The sequence below is a fragment of the Hemiscyllium ocellatum genome, chromosome 49 (genome assembly GCF_020745735.1).
Source record: "Hemiscyllium ocellatum isolate sHemOce1 chromosome 49, sHemOce1.pat.X.cur, whole genome shotgun sequence".
Lineage (NCBI taxonomy): Eukaryota > Metazoa > Chordata > Chondrichthyes > Orectolobiformes > Hemiscylliidae > Hemiscyllium > Hemiscyllium ocellatum.
This window is the reverse complement of record NC_083449.1, coordinates 15,933,370-15,949,752: the sequence shown is the minus strand read 5'-3', so window position 1 is coordinate 15,949,752 and position 16,383 is coordinate 15,933,370.

The following is a 16,383-nucleotide window of genomic DNA, read 5'->3' as shown; positions in this document are numbered from 1 at the left end:
GCTTTCACCTCAGTCGATTTTCGCATTCCGTTTGAGACCAGAAATACCACATACTTCTGCAATTGAAATGCATGGTTCTGTCCCATCATCCAGCGGGAACTTGCATGTGTGGTTGAACAGCTGAAAGTGATTCCATTCTCCCAGTTTCTCTTGCTCTATCATTTCTGTTTGTTTTCTTCACATTTACTGTAAAGACAGAGAAAAGTCAGACTTTTTCTCTCCCATAAGGTACTGACCATATTTTGAATTTTTTTTGTTTTCTTCCCCTCAATGCTTCAGGCAGAGTGTAAGCCAAATGATCAAAGTTGGCGTTGATATTCCAACAGTACCCATACGCTTTCTCATATGCTTGTTGCAATGTAGTTTGTGCAGGAGGTGAGTATGCTTGTGTTTTCAATTTGTATACATGCATCCCTGTGACTGGTTTTGTGGATGTGTTTGAGTGCGATTACCTCTGTGACCACCTCTACGCGCAATTTCAAATAGTTTAAATGAGTGAAACACAACATGATGACTCAGAATCTAAGACTTCCTGTCTCTCTGCCCCTTTTGCATTCAGAATGGTACAATCCCACGCTCCCTACATCATCGTGCACACATTCAATATTTGCTTGGTGAATACAACATCAATCACGTTAAACCCCTCAAGTTAATCCAATCGATTACCCAGTCCACACTGCATGAAACAACGACAGTCACATTGGTCCTGCGGTCCCCCAGGGGTGGCATGGTGTTTAGAATTGCTGCATCATAGTGGCAGAGAGCCACGTTCAGTTCCACCCTCGGTGGATATCTGTGTGGATTTTGCATGTCATTGCTGCATCTCCAAGATTGTTCTTTGAAACTATGGAGACACCTTGCTCGGCTGAATGACTTGTTTCTGTACTGTAGGTGTTTAATGCCAGTGGACTGCTCCTCGACAACATTGACAAATTGATCAAAAGTTAAATGCAAGTCGGTAAACGTCTTCCATGTTTGTTTTCTCTTTAGTTGGATGTGCGAGGGTAATTCTGCTGTTGCAATCATTTTCTTACAGTTGTATGGTGCAATACAATGACGGGTGCAGCTAATGAGTCTGACATCTGCACATTTATCTCCCAAAATGTGAGCCTTCTTGACAGAATTAAACTTGGAATTTTCTTTCCTTTCTTCCTTCCTTCCATCCTACCTCTGTCTTCCTTCCTCGCTCTTCATTCCTCTCAATTCCTTCCTCTCTCTTCCTTTCACATCTTTTTTCCTCTCTCTTTCTTTCTATCTCTTTCTTTCCCTCTTTCTTTCCTTATATCCCTTTTCTATGCTTTTCACTCCCTTTCTCTGTCTTTCTTACTTTCTTTCTCTATCCTCTTTCTGTCTATTTCTCTCTCTCTCTTTCCTTGTTTATCTCTGTCCTTCTTTCTTTCTTCCTTCAACACCACTGCAGCATTCACCAATACTGTACATATTTTCACTATCTGTTCGTGAGGAATGCTGGCCGTTTGGTTATTTGTTTCTCGTCGCATTTTCCATTTGAGAATGTTTGGGTATGCGAGTGAAATTCTACTTGAACCATCTGCTGCCCCGGTGCTATGGAACGGCCCACAGAGAAATGTTTGGGAGGGAATTCTCGGATTTTGATCACAGAGAAGGAATCTCTGACACATTTCCAAATCTGGATGATGAATGGATCTGAAAGGAACTTGCAGGGAGCTGTATATCTACCACGGTTCACATTCTAGATGAAGGTGATCATGGAAATGGAAGGAGCATCTTATTACATACCTGCTCATTCTCGAGGTATTATTACTTGGTCATTTGCTATGGACTCAAAATGTTAGGCGCTGAAAAAGACCAGTTTGAAGGCGACTGTGTTTCTGCTATTCGTTGGAGATTAATCCCCCTCCACTCCCCAAACTAGCGACAATATAACGCATACCGGGCACAATCTATAATAAGACACGTGACGCGACATGTAAGCAATGCGGTGAGGGCTTTATTCACGATTCAATAGAAATGGAAAAGGTTTTATGGGGGTGTACACAGTCAGGAGCGAATAAATTACAGAGACAGCAGTTAGTTTCAGCCACAGCCTCAGATGAACCTTGGTCGTCCGCATTTATACTTTCACAATTCAATTTAAGTCAGCTTCGCAGCACTTGAGAAGTAATAAGCATTGCTCTTCCAGCTGGACTTACCCCCTCTTTACACATTCCTAGTCTGCATACTCCTCCAGTGGTTTGACAGCCAATGGTTACAACTGGAAAGTAAAGACCAGGAGGTAATTCATGAAGTGGTGAAATAATTGTATTGATAAAGAAACCAGCACAAATGGTTCTGAACTAAAATAAATTCAGCACTCATGGGAAATGAACGCACTGCTTCACAAATGTCATGCGACTCGATGGTGGAGATGCAGGACTGTCACTAGAATCACAATCCATGACTAACTATTCTGAGGTGAAAGCTGAAAAAGCGTTGCTGGTTAAAGCACAGCAGCTCAGGCAACATCCAAGTGAAAAGGAAATTTTACGTTTCGGGCCTGAGCCCTTCATCAGGAATGATTCGTGATGAAGGGCTCTCTCCCAAAACGTCGAATTTCCTGTTCCTCAGATGCTGCCTGACCAGCTGTGCTTTAACCAGCAACACATTTTCAGCTCTGATCTCCAGCATCTGCAGACCTCACTTTTTACTCTAACTATTCTGAGGACATTCTCAATGGAAAGTAATGAAGTTCGGATGATATTCAAATTGCGTAAAGAAAGTAAGAAACACCTACTCTACTCATTTCCTTCAGGGAAAGTTAACTGATTTTTTTTTCCCTTTTCTTCTTTATATGTGACTCCACATTCACCGAAATGTGATGGATTACTGAATGCCCTTTGGAGCCATTAGGAAGATGCAATAAATGTTGGTTTTCCAAGAGATGTCTCAATCCCACGGACAGATTTTGTACATATCAACTAATTAAATTTAGACACTCGTAAATCTAAACACTACAGACGAGAACGTGGTCTTCAGGGGGATGAATCTCCTCCACCTGACCTTCTGAATGTTTCTACACGATGTTTCATGATACATGGACTCATCTGAAAAGAAATTACGTGGTTGCAATCCTTCATCAGCAGTGCCCATATGCACCGTCATCAAGAATTCAAGAACTATGAACAGGGAAGTTCTCATGGTCACTGATTTCTTTTTTCTGCATTATGAACAACCTGGAGAATTGCAATTCTTTATATGATAACACAAATTATATTGCTGTTAATAATTTCAAAAGAAGAACTATTCCGTGATGTTCACTCATCAGTCAAACATCTACTCAGATTAAGGAGATTTGTAAGTGGAGAGACAGACATGAACCATGATTAACCTGGTGAAAACCAATGAGAGCACTCTGCAATGTTTCAGCTAAGTAAAATCAAATATGGAGGGCTACCATCGAACCATTGTTCTAGAACTGATAAACTCAAATTACAATGTAAATGCTTCTTCTTGTTCATTCAGTCGGTGTGGGAATCACTCGTTTGACCAAATTTATTGTATATCTCTAATTATACAGACAGAACTTAAAACAGACAAGCACATTGCAGTTTGTTTGTAATCACATGCAGCTGATTTCCTTCCCTGGAGAACATTTAGAAACACATCAGTTTGCATCATATGTTCTGCATGTGGTTACACAGTATCTAAGGCGTAGGATCACTGCTATTTCAACAGGCAGCAGTGTATAATCTGCGTGTTTTGGAAAATAATACGATATCATGGAGTCATACCCGTGCATACAATGGAAAACGACAGTTCTGTCTAACGTCTAAAACGCGGGCTTGATATCCTAAATTAATGAAGTCATATTTTCCAGCTTGTTGCCCATATCCCACTAAACCTTTCCTATTCAAGTAACAGCCTTCTATGTCGTAAAGCTGCCCATTTGGGCGCCTTTTGAATCTTTCCCCTCTCACCCTTAACCTATGCCATCTAATTTTGGTCGCCCCTACCCTGGGAAAAAGATTTTGGATATTCAACGTATCCGAGCCTGTGATTTTATAAACTGCCATAAAGTAACCCCTAAACTCCCGAAACATCAAGGAAAAGAGGCACGAAATATTCATTATCTCCCTGTAATTCTAACAGTCCAGCCCCGGCAATATGCTGTGAATATTTTCTCTACCCATTAAAGTTTGCCATCATCTTTCCGATAACAGGGAGATGCGTGGAACTTTTGGTAATCCAAAATTGAACGGAACATTCAAAAGTCACCTGTCCAATAAAGCTGAAACTGTAATACCCAATGAATTGACCAATAAAGGCAAGGTTCCCAAATGTCTTCTTCACAGCACTGTCTAACGATGACTCCACCTTCAAGGAACTACGAACTTGCAATCCAAAATCTCTTACGTCGGCAATACTCCTCTCGACTCACCTTTAAATACATAAGTCTTGCCTTGATTTGCATTGCCAAAAGTTAACACCTCAAATTTATCCAAATTCCCGACACAGGCGACTGACTGTGTGGAGTTTGCACATTCTCCACCTGTCTGCGTGGGTTTCCTCCGGGTGCTCCGGTTTCGTCCCGCAGTCCAAAGATGTGCAGGTCAGGTGAATTGGCCATGCTAAATTGCCCATGGTGTTAGGTAAAGGGGTAAATGTAGGGGAATGGATGGGTTGCTCTTCGGCGGGTCAGTGTGGTCTTGTTGGGCCGAAGGAACTGATTCCACACTGTAAGTAATCTAGTCTAAAAATAAATTATATTCTATCTGCATATCCTGACCCATTGACTCATCTGATCAAGGCCCCGTTGTACTCTGAGATAACCTCCTAAACTGTTAAAAATCTCGACAGTTTTGATGTAATGTGCAACTTAACAACCATGCTACGATATTAAAATCCAAGTCATTTGTATTAAAAAAAAAAAAAAATGGCAGTGGACACGGAAGCAATCCTTGTGGTACGCAGCATATCACAGGACTCTACAATCATCCTCTTTCACCTATCTTGAAGTCATTTTTGTATCCAAATGTGTAGCTCTCACTGTACATCATGATATGATCTCAGCTTGCTCAGTATGCAATGGTTACACGATTAAAATACTGATATTGGACATTCAGTAGTTTGCAGATTATGAATGTTCTGCACTTGCGCAATGCATACTGTTTAAAACTGTTGAGCCATCTGTAAGACAATCAGAAGTAAGCAGGCGGTACATTGACTTCAACATTGAAATGTTTGCAATGTGGGACAGCTGATAATTAAATTTTGACAAGTCTGCAGGCACTGCACTGACTGCAGTATTATAATTCTGGATCAGTGATGCTGGAAGAGCACAGCAGTTCAGGCAGCATCGGGATGCTGCCTGAACTGCTGAACTCTTCCAGCACCACTGATCCAGAAACTGGTTTCTAGCATCTGCAGTCATTGTTTTTACCTCCGCAGTATTATAATACCCTCTGCGAGAAAGGGCCCTATTCTGTCACTCAAAATTGTGCAAAATATGCATTGTCGACAGTGATAAAATATTGAAGGTAATGCAATTACTCAATTAGGGATGACTGATATTTGGAAACGGTGTGAATTATGTAAGTACTGCAATACCTGCAATGAAGGACAGTTAATATTTGAACGCTCAGCAGTGTTCATGTTATATATTGTTGAAGTTACTTCAATGTCTACATTAACTGATGACTGATACTTGTACACTCAGCAGTACTAATTTTTGTAATTTGTATAGAAACACAATGTCTGCAGGATTAAAATCTCTATTATATTACATGTCGACGTTGTCACACTCTGCTGTGTGCAGACTGTGTATTGTCTGCAAAAAGATAATGCTGACAGCAAGAGATAACTGACATTGGACATTCAGTTGTGTGCATTCTGGGTATTGGACACACGAGCTAACAATGAGATGCTTCATCCTATCCAGATTTATCGTGGGACAATACAGTCTTTGTTGAATTCTGACAGACTGAATGGAGCCTTGTGGCCAGTGAGATCCGCGTTAAACGCAACATTTTAACAGACTAATCGACTGTGCAAAAGCAGCGGAGAATGCTGCATACTGCATTCCTTAAATGGTAGTATTTCTTCCAGTTGTGTGATTTTAGACTGATCTGCAACCCTTGAGGAGAGAATTGGCTCCAGCTGATTCTCACTACTGGTTTGCACTTCAATAATTAGCAATAAATGAAAAGCTACTGAGGGTCGTATTTGTGTGATGGAAATGTCTGCATCTCTTTTTACCCAGGAGGCTGGGGTTCATGTCTCCAGTTTCATATCAGATCGAGCAAGAATAAGATTGACGTTAAATGGCTTCAATGTACTGTTCAGGATTAAAAATGGCTGTTGCGTGTTGAGGCCACCATTGACATAGGACACTGCAGCAAAAAGCCTTTTTTTTAAACTCGTTGCCAATCTGCGGAGAATGACGCTTTTTAATCCTTGAAAGAAGCTGTGAAATTATAACAAGACCATTCCTTGATTCTTTTCGATAGTTCTGCTGCGTCTTTCCTTTTCGAGTATCTATTTACTTTCAACATTGCGTGGAATGACTAAATGAGATTACAGCTCACCTTAGCCCGGCAGTTTACACTTACTAAGTCTTCAAAGTATATTTCCTCAATCTGCAAATCAATCTTCGCCCGGACCCATTGATGAACCTCTGCCGGTAACTGAATTTCCCCAAACTCATTCATGTCTTGGAAGCCTACATGCAGATTTTTGCGCACTGCTATATTACCGATATCTACCACTCGGACAAATCAGCCATTACATTAGTGCTCACTCTGGGAGCTGAGACTATGCAAATGGCGGTCTGATTGCTGAGGTTAAAATAGAAATAGCATGTCTATTCATCATTCTATGATGTCCTGGGATCTGGAATGTGCTGTTGGTTCTTTATTTTCATTCTGAATCTTCCATTCTCTGTATGAGTATCTTATTCTGCTTTTCCATCATAATCTCACTTTTGATTTTATGTATCAACCTGCATCTATCTCCATGCCTGAAACTGATTACTCTATTCTCTGGGTCTCTATCTCTGAATTTTGTTCTTTCTTTGCTTTTCTTGCAAAACAGTTTTTCTTCCCCCGTTGCTCAAATAGTTTCCTTGGTTATACTATGCACTATTCCCTATTTATTACGGAAGTTGAACAGTCTTCCAACATTCTTACGTTCTCCCAGAAGTTATCTTGCCTCCGCCGTGCCAGAATCCGGGAGATCGCCAATTGGATTTACTGGATTCTGAAGGGAGAGGAGGAGCAGCTGGAAATCGTGTTACATATTGACACAAATGATATCGAGAAGAAAGGGATTGACGATCTGAAAAGTGCCAACAGAGAGTTAGGCTGGAAGCTGAAGAACAGGGCGAGCACTGTAGTGATCTCGGTTTCCGACCTGTGCCTTGAGACAGTGAGGTGAAGTACAGTCAGCGAGTGCAGCTGAACACGTGGCTGTGTGGCAGATGCGGGGTGGGCTTCAGAAACCTAGATCTCTGGGATGCCTTCTGGGCAAGCTGTACAAGAAAGACGGTTTGCACCTGAACTGGACGGGCACAATTCCCCTGGGTGGGAGATTTGTTAGTGTGGTTCAGGAAACTTTAAACTAGTTTACCAGGAGGTGTAAACCAGTGATACATATCTGAGAAGTGGGTAGTTGGAGATGGTACAGTGACAGGATACAATGAATCCATCAGGAAGGTTATTTACATAATTAAACAAAGGAATTGTTTAAAGTGCTTCCGCTTCAACGCAAGGTCTGTCAGAAATATCAGTGTCGAACTTAGAACATGGGACTATGATGTTGTGGCCAGAAAGAAGATGTGTGTTTCACAAGGGCAGGAATGGTCGCTAGATGATCCAGGGTTTAGAACGTTTAAGAAGAACAGGGAGGGTGATAAAAGGGGAGGCGGTATAGCATTGCTAATCATCGAGTGCATTAATGCTACAGAAACAAAGTTTGTTGAGGAACGTTTGTCTACTGAGTTAATATGGATGGAATTTAGGAGCAGCAAGGAAGCAGTCACCTCATTGAAGGTTTTCTACACACCCTCAAATAGCGTTAGGTAGTTTGAAGAACTAATCGACTGGCAGATTTTGGAAAACTGCATGTAATAGAGTCGTTGTATGGATGACTTCAACTTTCCAAATATTGACTGGGAACTCCTTAGTTCAGGTGATTTGGATGGAGCCATTTATTGTGAGGGGTGTTCAGGAATTTTTCCTTGCTCCGTATACGGACAGGCTGACGGGAGGAGAGCCCATTTTGGATTTGGTGCTCGGAAATGAGCGAGTGCAGGTGTCAGATCTCGCAGTGGGAGACCATTTTGGTGACAGTGACCACAACTGCGTTTCATTTATCATAGACTTGGAGAGGTAAAGGATCATTTACCAAGGGAATAAACCTAATTGGGGAATATGGAATAATGACGCTATCAGACAGGAGTTGGGAAGTGTACTAGGAAAATTGCACAAAGACAAATGATTTCCACTTTGCTGAGGGAGCACGGACCTTTCTCCACATGAACGTGTTCCAGTCTGAGCGCCTCAGTGCAACAACAATCCTCTCGATGCCAACGTAGTCAGCGTGTGTGTGTCTGTGTCAATATATGTGTGCATGTCTGTGTCAATACCTGTGTGCTTGTCTTTGCATGTTGCGTGTCCATGTGGATTTATGTTTTTGCGGGTGCGTCTGTTTATGTACGTGTGTCTGCGTGTGCGTGTGTGTCTTTGTATATGGTGTGTGGGTGTCTGTGTTGGTCTGTGTGCGTATGTGTGCGTGTTTGTGTTTATGTGGTGTGTGGGTGTCTGTGTGTGGGTGAGTCCGTGTGTGTGTGTTGATGCTTTCGTAAGTGTGGTGGTCTGTTTGATTTTGTGTATGTGCCTGTATGTATGTTGGCCTATTTGTGTGTGAGTAGGCGTCTCTGTGGCGCGTGTGCATGTGTGGGTGGGTGACTGTATGTGTGTATGTTCATATGTGCCATTGTTCGCATGCCGTTGCATGTGTGTATGCGCCTGTGCATTGGTAGAGCGTGGGTGTCTATGTGTGTATGCTTACGTGTGCTGGTTTTTCAGCGTGTATGTGTGTGTGTGTGTGTGTGTGTGTTTGTGTGTGTACGTCAAAGACTGTGGCTGTGTAAAATGACATCAGGTCAGGCAGCATCTGAGATGCAGGAAAATCGACGTTTCAAACATGAGCACTTCATCAGGAATGAGGCATAGGGGGTTTGGTGATAAATGGGTGGTTGTGTGGTCGTTTGAAAGGCAGCTGGGAATTCGGTGGCGAAATGAAGATGAGGAGAATGTGATAGGTGGTGGAGGTTGGACCAAATAGTTAGGAAAGATAACGGAACGGCAGGGCGGTGCCCAATTGGAAGGTTGAATCTGTTGCTGTTAAGGGGATCCACCACATGTCTTTACTGCACTTGCTGCCAGTTCCTTTCTCCTATTCCTGACGGTAGACACGCTACCTTCTTCATGTGGTTGTGGTGGAACTAACTTCCCGTAACCCCTCTTAGTAACCGCCTCCCTGTCCTCAGTTATCCAAAGAAAATCCAATTGAAACTCTAGTTCCATCAACGAGCTGTAGGTGTTTAGGCATCACACAAATGAAGTCAGCAGTGACAATACAGGTGACCCTTACCTCCCACATAATGCAGGATGAACATTCAACTGCCATAACCTCCAATCATGCGATTATTAATACTCAAACAGACTGCTGAAATAAATGAAAAACGAAAAAAAACACTTGCCACCTTCCCAACAGACACACAGATATTTTATTTTGATTAGAGGAGGAGGATAGATGGAAGACGGTACCCAAATAGTCTTTTGGCAAAAGCAACAGCCCAAACATGTAACCTCGCGAACTCTCCGACAGACGTCAGGATCTCAAGAACAGGGGACCTAAAGTGAATTAACTTAGGCTGTATACGTACTTATCCCGACAGGCTCCACTGTTCCCTGGTGACCTTGCAGCATCTCCGACACACTCCAAGAACTGTAAAATAAGAAAGATGGTAACACGAAGCAAGTTCTTGAACTATCTCTAACAAAAGGAACAAGGATTTTTTTCAAACAGATAATACAAATCATCGACAAATCAGCAGCACGTGACACAGTTTAGAAGAAGCGGTTACACAGTGACTAGTGGCACAGTGTGAAACATTCTTTAACTCTCTTGATGGAATGAGTACTCCAGAGAAACTGGAGAACCTCAAAGTGGGACCTGTCTTCACGAAGGTCGTGGAACAGAAAACAAGAGTCTACAGGCCATTCTGCCCGACAATTATTATTGGAAACATGCATCATTCTGCGATTCAGGAAGGAATTGCATGTCATTTAAAAACAGCTTCTGGGAAAGAGAATTCCCACTTGAATGCATTTCTACTTGAATTTCTCCTCATTCCGTTTTCCCGTTCCATTTATCCTCAGGACACCATAGATTTTAACTGTAACCAGATTGGTGATATGGTCAATGATAAAGTTTCAGACTGGCTCAATTTCAATGATAGGAACAAGTCAGGCAGTTTTCTTTAGTCAACAAATAATAGTAGGCTAATTCCTGAAGTGAGCTGCCGCTAAAAATGTACAAAGCCTAATGACGACAAATTTGGATGATAAAAACACCCAACTGATCCACTCTCCACAAATTACTGTCTGACATTATCAGATCTCCTGTCATTTCAAGGGTTAAACCCCCATAATATAAGCCCTTCAACCCGGGAGTAAATGAAGTGAAACATCTCTGAACAGCTTCTAAAGTAACTATATCCTTTCTCAGTTCAGAACACCAAACACACTTCACGCACAGTTCTCCAGATGTGCTCTCAGTCAGACTGGTACAGCTGTAGAACCGCGTCCTTCCCACTGGATTGTTTAAAAATACACCCAGCAGGCACATTTTACATCTTTTTTTTCTTTTATATATTATCTTCAATCTATTACTGTGACGGGAACATTTATTTTCTTTTCTTTCTTTGTTGAAACTTACATTCTCAGAGAGGATTGTAGGCAGAGATACTGAATATTTCTGAGACACAGACGGAAAGACTCATGGATAACAACGGAGTCAAGGATTATGAGGGAGTGGGCAGGAATGTGCAGTGTGGGTGAAAAATGCAGACAATGCGAACAAGTGAAACTGCATTTTACCAGAGCAGCCAGGAATATAATGCAAGATGAAATGATCATTTCAAAATGCTGGAAGTGATGGAATTATGTTGCTCTCGTCCCAGCGAATCGTCGGGCAGACAAATTATGGTGGTTGAACCTGATGGTCACCACTCGTCCGGTATGGAGGTGAGGTTGAGAAACCCGGCCCTTCATAGTAACCTCTGTCAGTGTGGGATACTGAACCTGCGCTATTGACCTTTCTCTGCATTATAAACCAATCATCCAGCCAACTGAGTGGGAGACTATGCAACTGCTCTGAACAGAAATAGTTAAAGGCAAATGGCAACATAAATTTGGATAAGAAGGAAGAAGCTACAAGTCAGACAATATTCATGATAAAGACTCACTGAGATATTACAATAATTTCAATATTGTATTGCTGGAGACAATACATATTCTGCACACTGATGAGTGCTATGATTCAAACACATCGCATTGTTGTCCAAACGATCCAAGTTATACACTGTTGCCTGTCCAAAAAGCAGTAATCACACACGTTAGATATTATGTAACCATTTGCCCAACTGCTGAGTTTCTCAATGACCTCCAGGGAAGGAAACCAGCTGCATGGGATTAAAAACTCACTGCAATGTGCTTGTCTTTTTAAGGTCCCACTGAATAATTAGAGATGTACAATACATTTGGATCAGCCACATCGACTGGATGAACAAGAAGAGCATTTACATTATCCATTGAGGTTTTCTGTTCTGGAACGATGGTAGATGCTACCACTCCTTATTTGATTCTACAAAGCTGAGTAACTGCAGAGAATTCCTATTGATTTTCACCAGGTTAATCATGACTCATTTCTGTCTCTCCACTAGCAAATCTCCTTAATCTGAGTAGATGATTCACTGATGAACGAAATGTGCCTTTTTCATACACATCTCGGAATAGTTTCTTATTTTTACAATTATTAACAACAATGTAGTTTGCGTTATCATATAAGGAGTTCCTATTCTCCAGCTAGTTCATAGTGCGGAAAGAAGAAATCAGCAACCATGAGAATTCCCCTGTTCTTTGTTCTTGGATTCTTGGTGACAGTGCAGCTGGACACGGCTGTTGAAGGTAAGCGGCCACATCCTCGCGTTAGACGTGAGTCCATTTCGACTCAAACATCCTTTAGAAGCATTCAGAACGTCAATTGAATCTGATTAGTACCCTGAAAACTACATTCTCATCTGTCGTGTTTAGATTTACAAATGCCTAAAAAGAACAAATTGATATCCACAAAAAAAACGGATTTGCAATGGACGCATTTCTGGCAAAGCTAACAGTTTTTGTACCTTCCTAATGGCCCCAGAGAACATTCAGAAGTGAATCACATTTCTGTGACTCTGCAGTCACATATGAAGAAGAAATGATAAGAATATCAGTTTACCTTCCCTGAAGGATATGAGTTGAGTGGGCATTTCCGACTTTCATTTCACAATTTGAACGTCATTCAAACTTCATTACCTTCCATTGAGATATTCTAAGACAGGTCCTCAGAACATGAGCTTGTTCTGGATTGTGATTCTGCGGACAGTCCTGCAAGTTCACCCTCCAGTTTCACGGCATTTGGTGAATCATTGCATTTAGTTCCCTTGAGTGTGGAATTCATTTTAGTTCAGAAGCATTTGCAGTGTTGCCTTTTAGATTAGAATTATTTCACCATTTCATCAATTACCTCCTCATCTTTGCTTTCCAGGTTTCAGCAGGGCCTGCCAACAGGCTGGAGAACGATGCAGGGTTGGAGATTGCCTAGAGGGTCAAATTGAGTTGGAGGGGAAGTGCGTATTGCTTCTCAAGTGCTGCAAATTCGTCGTAAATTGAATCGTGCAATGGTAAAAGTGTGGGTTACCAAGGTGCATCTGAGGCTGCGGCAGAAATTGGCTGCTATCTCTGTAATTTATTTTCTCTTGACTGTGTACGTGCCCATAAAACCTTCTCCATTTGAACTGAATCGTGAATAAAGCCCTCACTGTATTGCTCACATGTCGTGCCACGTGTCTTCTTACAGATTGTGCGCAGTATGAATGATATTGTCGCTCCTTTGGGGAGTGGAGGTGGAAGAAAGTCCAATAAGTAGCAGAAACGCAGTCGTCTCTGTCGGCTGCAAACTAGCCTCCTTCAGAATCTTACAGTTTGAGTCCATAGCGAATGACAGACTGATATTGTCTCAAGTATGAACAGGTGTACAATAAGCAGCTCCTTCCATTTCCATGGTCACCTTGATCCAGAAAGTGAACGGTGGCAGATATACAGGAATTCCATTACCCTGCTAGTTTCTCTCTGTTTCACTCACCGTCCTGATTTCGAAATGTATAAATGGTTACTTATATTTCATCAAAATTCGAGAATTTGCTCCCAAACGTTTCATTGTGGACACCTTCACAGCACCCGGCCAGCAAATGGTTCAAGTAGAAGTTCACTCGCATCCCCGAACATTCTCAAACGAGCAACTGTGATGAGCGACAAATAACCGGACGGTCAGCGTCACTCAAGACACATCAGTGGAAAGAAATCATGGTTTAGTGAATTCAGTGAAGCTGTGCTTTTCGGGGAATTAATCTCTGGGATATGCTTCCCACCCACACCTCGCTTTCATCTGACTGCAACTCTGTCTTGTTGATTACTACTGAGTTGTTTTCCATCCTTCCATTCTCTTTGAATCTCAAGACTTGACTGTGTACGGACAAGTGGGTTAACTCAGATTACAACAGGATCTGGACCAGATGGGCCAATGGGCTGAGAATTGGCAGACTGGGTTTAATTCAGATAAATGCGAGGTGCTGGAATTTGTGAAAGCAAATCTTAGCAGGACTTGTATACTTATTGGTAAGATCCTAGGAAGTGTTGCTAAACAAAGACACCATGGAGTTCAGGTTCATAGCTTTTTGAAAGTGGAGTCGCAGGTAGATAGGATAGTGAAGAAGGACTTTGGTATGCTTTCCTTCATTGGTCATAAGAGAAAGTGAGGACTGCAATGCTGGAGATCAGAGCTGAAAATATGTTGTTGGAAAAGCACAGCAGGTCAGGCAGCATCCAAGGAACAGGAGAATCGAAGTTTTGGGCATGAGCCCTTCTTCAGGATTGAGGAAAGTGTGCCCAGCAGGCTAAGACAAAAGGCAGGGAGGAGGGACTTGGTGGAGGGGCGTTGGAAATGCGATAGGTAGAAGGATGTTAAGGTGAGGGTGATAGCCCGGAGTGGAGGTGGCGGCGGAGAGGTCAGGAAGAAGATTGCAGGTTAGGAACGTGGTGCTAAATTAGGACTGAGACAAGGTGGGGGAGAGGTAATGAGGAAACTGGAGAAACGTGTGTTCATCCAATGTGGTTGGAGGGTTCCTAGGCGGAAGATGAGCCGCTCTTCCTCCAGACGTCATGTTGCTGCGGTCTGGTGTTGGAGGAGTCAAAGGACCTGAATCCCCTTCGTGGTGTGGGAGGGGGAGTTGAAGTTTTCAGCCACGGGGCGGTTGGGTTGGTTCGTTCGGGTGTCCCAGAGGTGTTCTCTGAAACGCCCCGCAAGCAGGCGGCCTGTCTCCCCAATATAGAGGAGGCCTCATCGGGTGCAGCGGATGCAGTAACTTATGTGTGTGGAGGTGCAGGTGAATTTGTGGCGGATGTGGAAGGATCCCTTGGGGCCTTGGAGGGAAGTAAGGCGGGAGGTGTGGTTGCAAGTTTTGCACTTCTTGCGGTTGCAGGGGAAAGTGCCAGGAGTGGAGGTTGGGTTGATGGAGTGTGTGGACCTTACGATGGAGTCACGGAGGGAGTGGTCTTTCCGGAATGATGATAGGGGAGGAGAGGGAAATATATCCTGGTGGTGGGGTCCCTTTGGAGGTGGCGGAAAGGACGACAGAGAACACGATGAATATGGAGGTTGGTGGGGTGGTAGGTGAGGACCAGTGGGGTTACGTTCTGGTGGCGATTGGAGGGGCGGGGCTCAAGGGCGGAGGATGAGCAAGTGGAGGAGATGCCCTGGAGAGCATCGTCGATCATGTCGGGGGGAAGTTGCGGTCTTTGAAGAGGGAGGCCATCTGAGTTGTATGGTATTGGAACTGGTCCTCCTGGGAGCAGATGCGGTGGAGAGGAAGGAATTGGGATTATGGGATTGCGTTTTTAAAGGGGGCAGGGTGGGAGGATGCGTAGTCTGGGGAGCTGTGGGAGTCGGTCGGTTTACAGTAAATGTCCGTGTTGATTTGTTCGCCCGAGATAGAAATGGAGAGGTCTAAGAAGGGAAGGGAGAAGTCTGAGACGGTCCAGATAAGCTTGAGGTCGGACGGAAGGTATTGGTAAAGTGGATGAACTGTTCAACTTCCTCAGGGGAGCTCGAGGCAGCGCCGATACAGTCGTCGATGTAGCGGAGGAAGCGTTGGGGGTGGTGCCAGTGTAGCTGCAGATGATGGACTGTTCCACATATCCTACGAAAAGGCAGGCATATCTGGGGTCCGTGCGGGTGCTCATGGCCACTCCTTTGGTTTGGAGGAAGTGGGAGGATTGGAAAGAGGTCAGGGTGAGAACCAGTTCAGTCAGTCGAAGGAGGATGTCAGCAGAAGGGTACTGGTTGGTACGGCGGGAAAAGAAGAAGCGGAGAGATTTCAGTCCTTTGTGATGCGGGATGGAGGTGTACAGGCACTGGATGTCCATGGTGAAGATCTGGCGTTGGGGGCTGGGGAAGCGATAATCATGGAGGAGGTGGATGGCGTGGGTGGTGTCCCGAGCATAGGTGGGGAATTCTTAGACTTATGGGACAGGACCGTGTCGAGGTATGCAGATGTGAGTTTGGGGTCAGGAGCAGGCTGAGACATTGGGTCGGCCGGTGCAGTCAGGTATGTGGATTTTGGGCAGGAGGTAGAAACGGGCGGTGGGGGGTTGTGGGACTACGGGTTTGGAGGAGGTGGGTGGGAGATCCCCTGAGGTGATGAGGTTATGGATGGTCTGGGAGATGATGGTTTGGTGGTGGGAGGTGGGGTCATGGTCTAGGGGACAGTAGGAGGAGTGGTCCGTTAGCTGGCATTTAGCCTCAGCGGTGTAAAGGTGCGTGCGTCAAAATACTATCGCGCCTCCCTTGCCTGCTGGTTTGATAGTGAGGTTGGGATTGGAACGCAGGGAGTTGAGTGCTGCACGTAACGAGGGAGAGAGGTTGGAGTGGGTGAGAGGGGTGGAGAGGTTGAGGTGGTTAATGTCGTGACAGCAGTTGGCTATGAAGAGATCGAGGACAGGTTAGAGGCCAGCACGGGGTGTCCACGTGGATGGAGTGTCA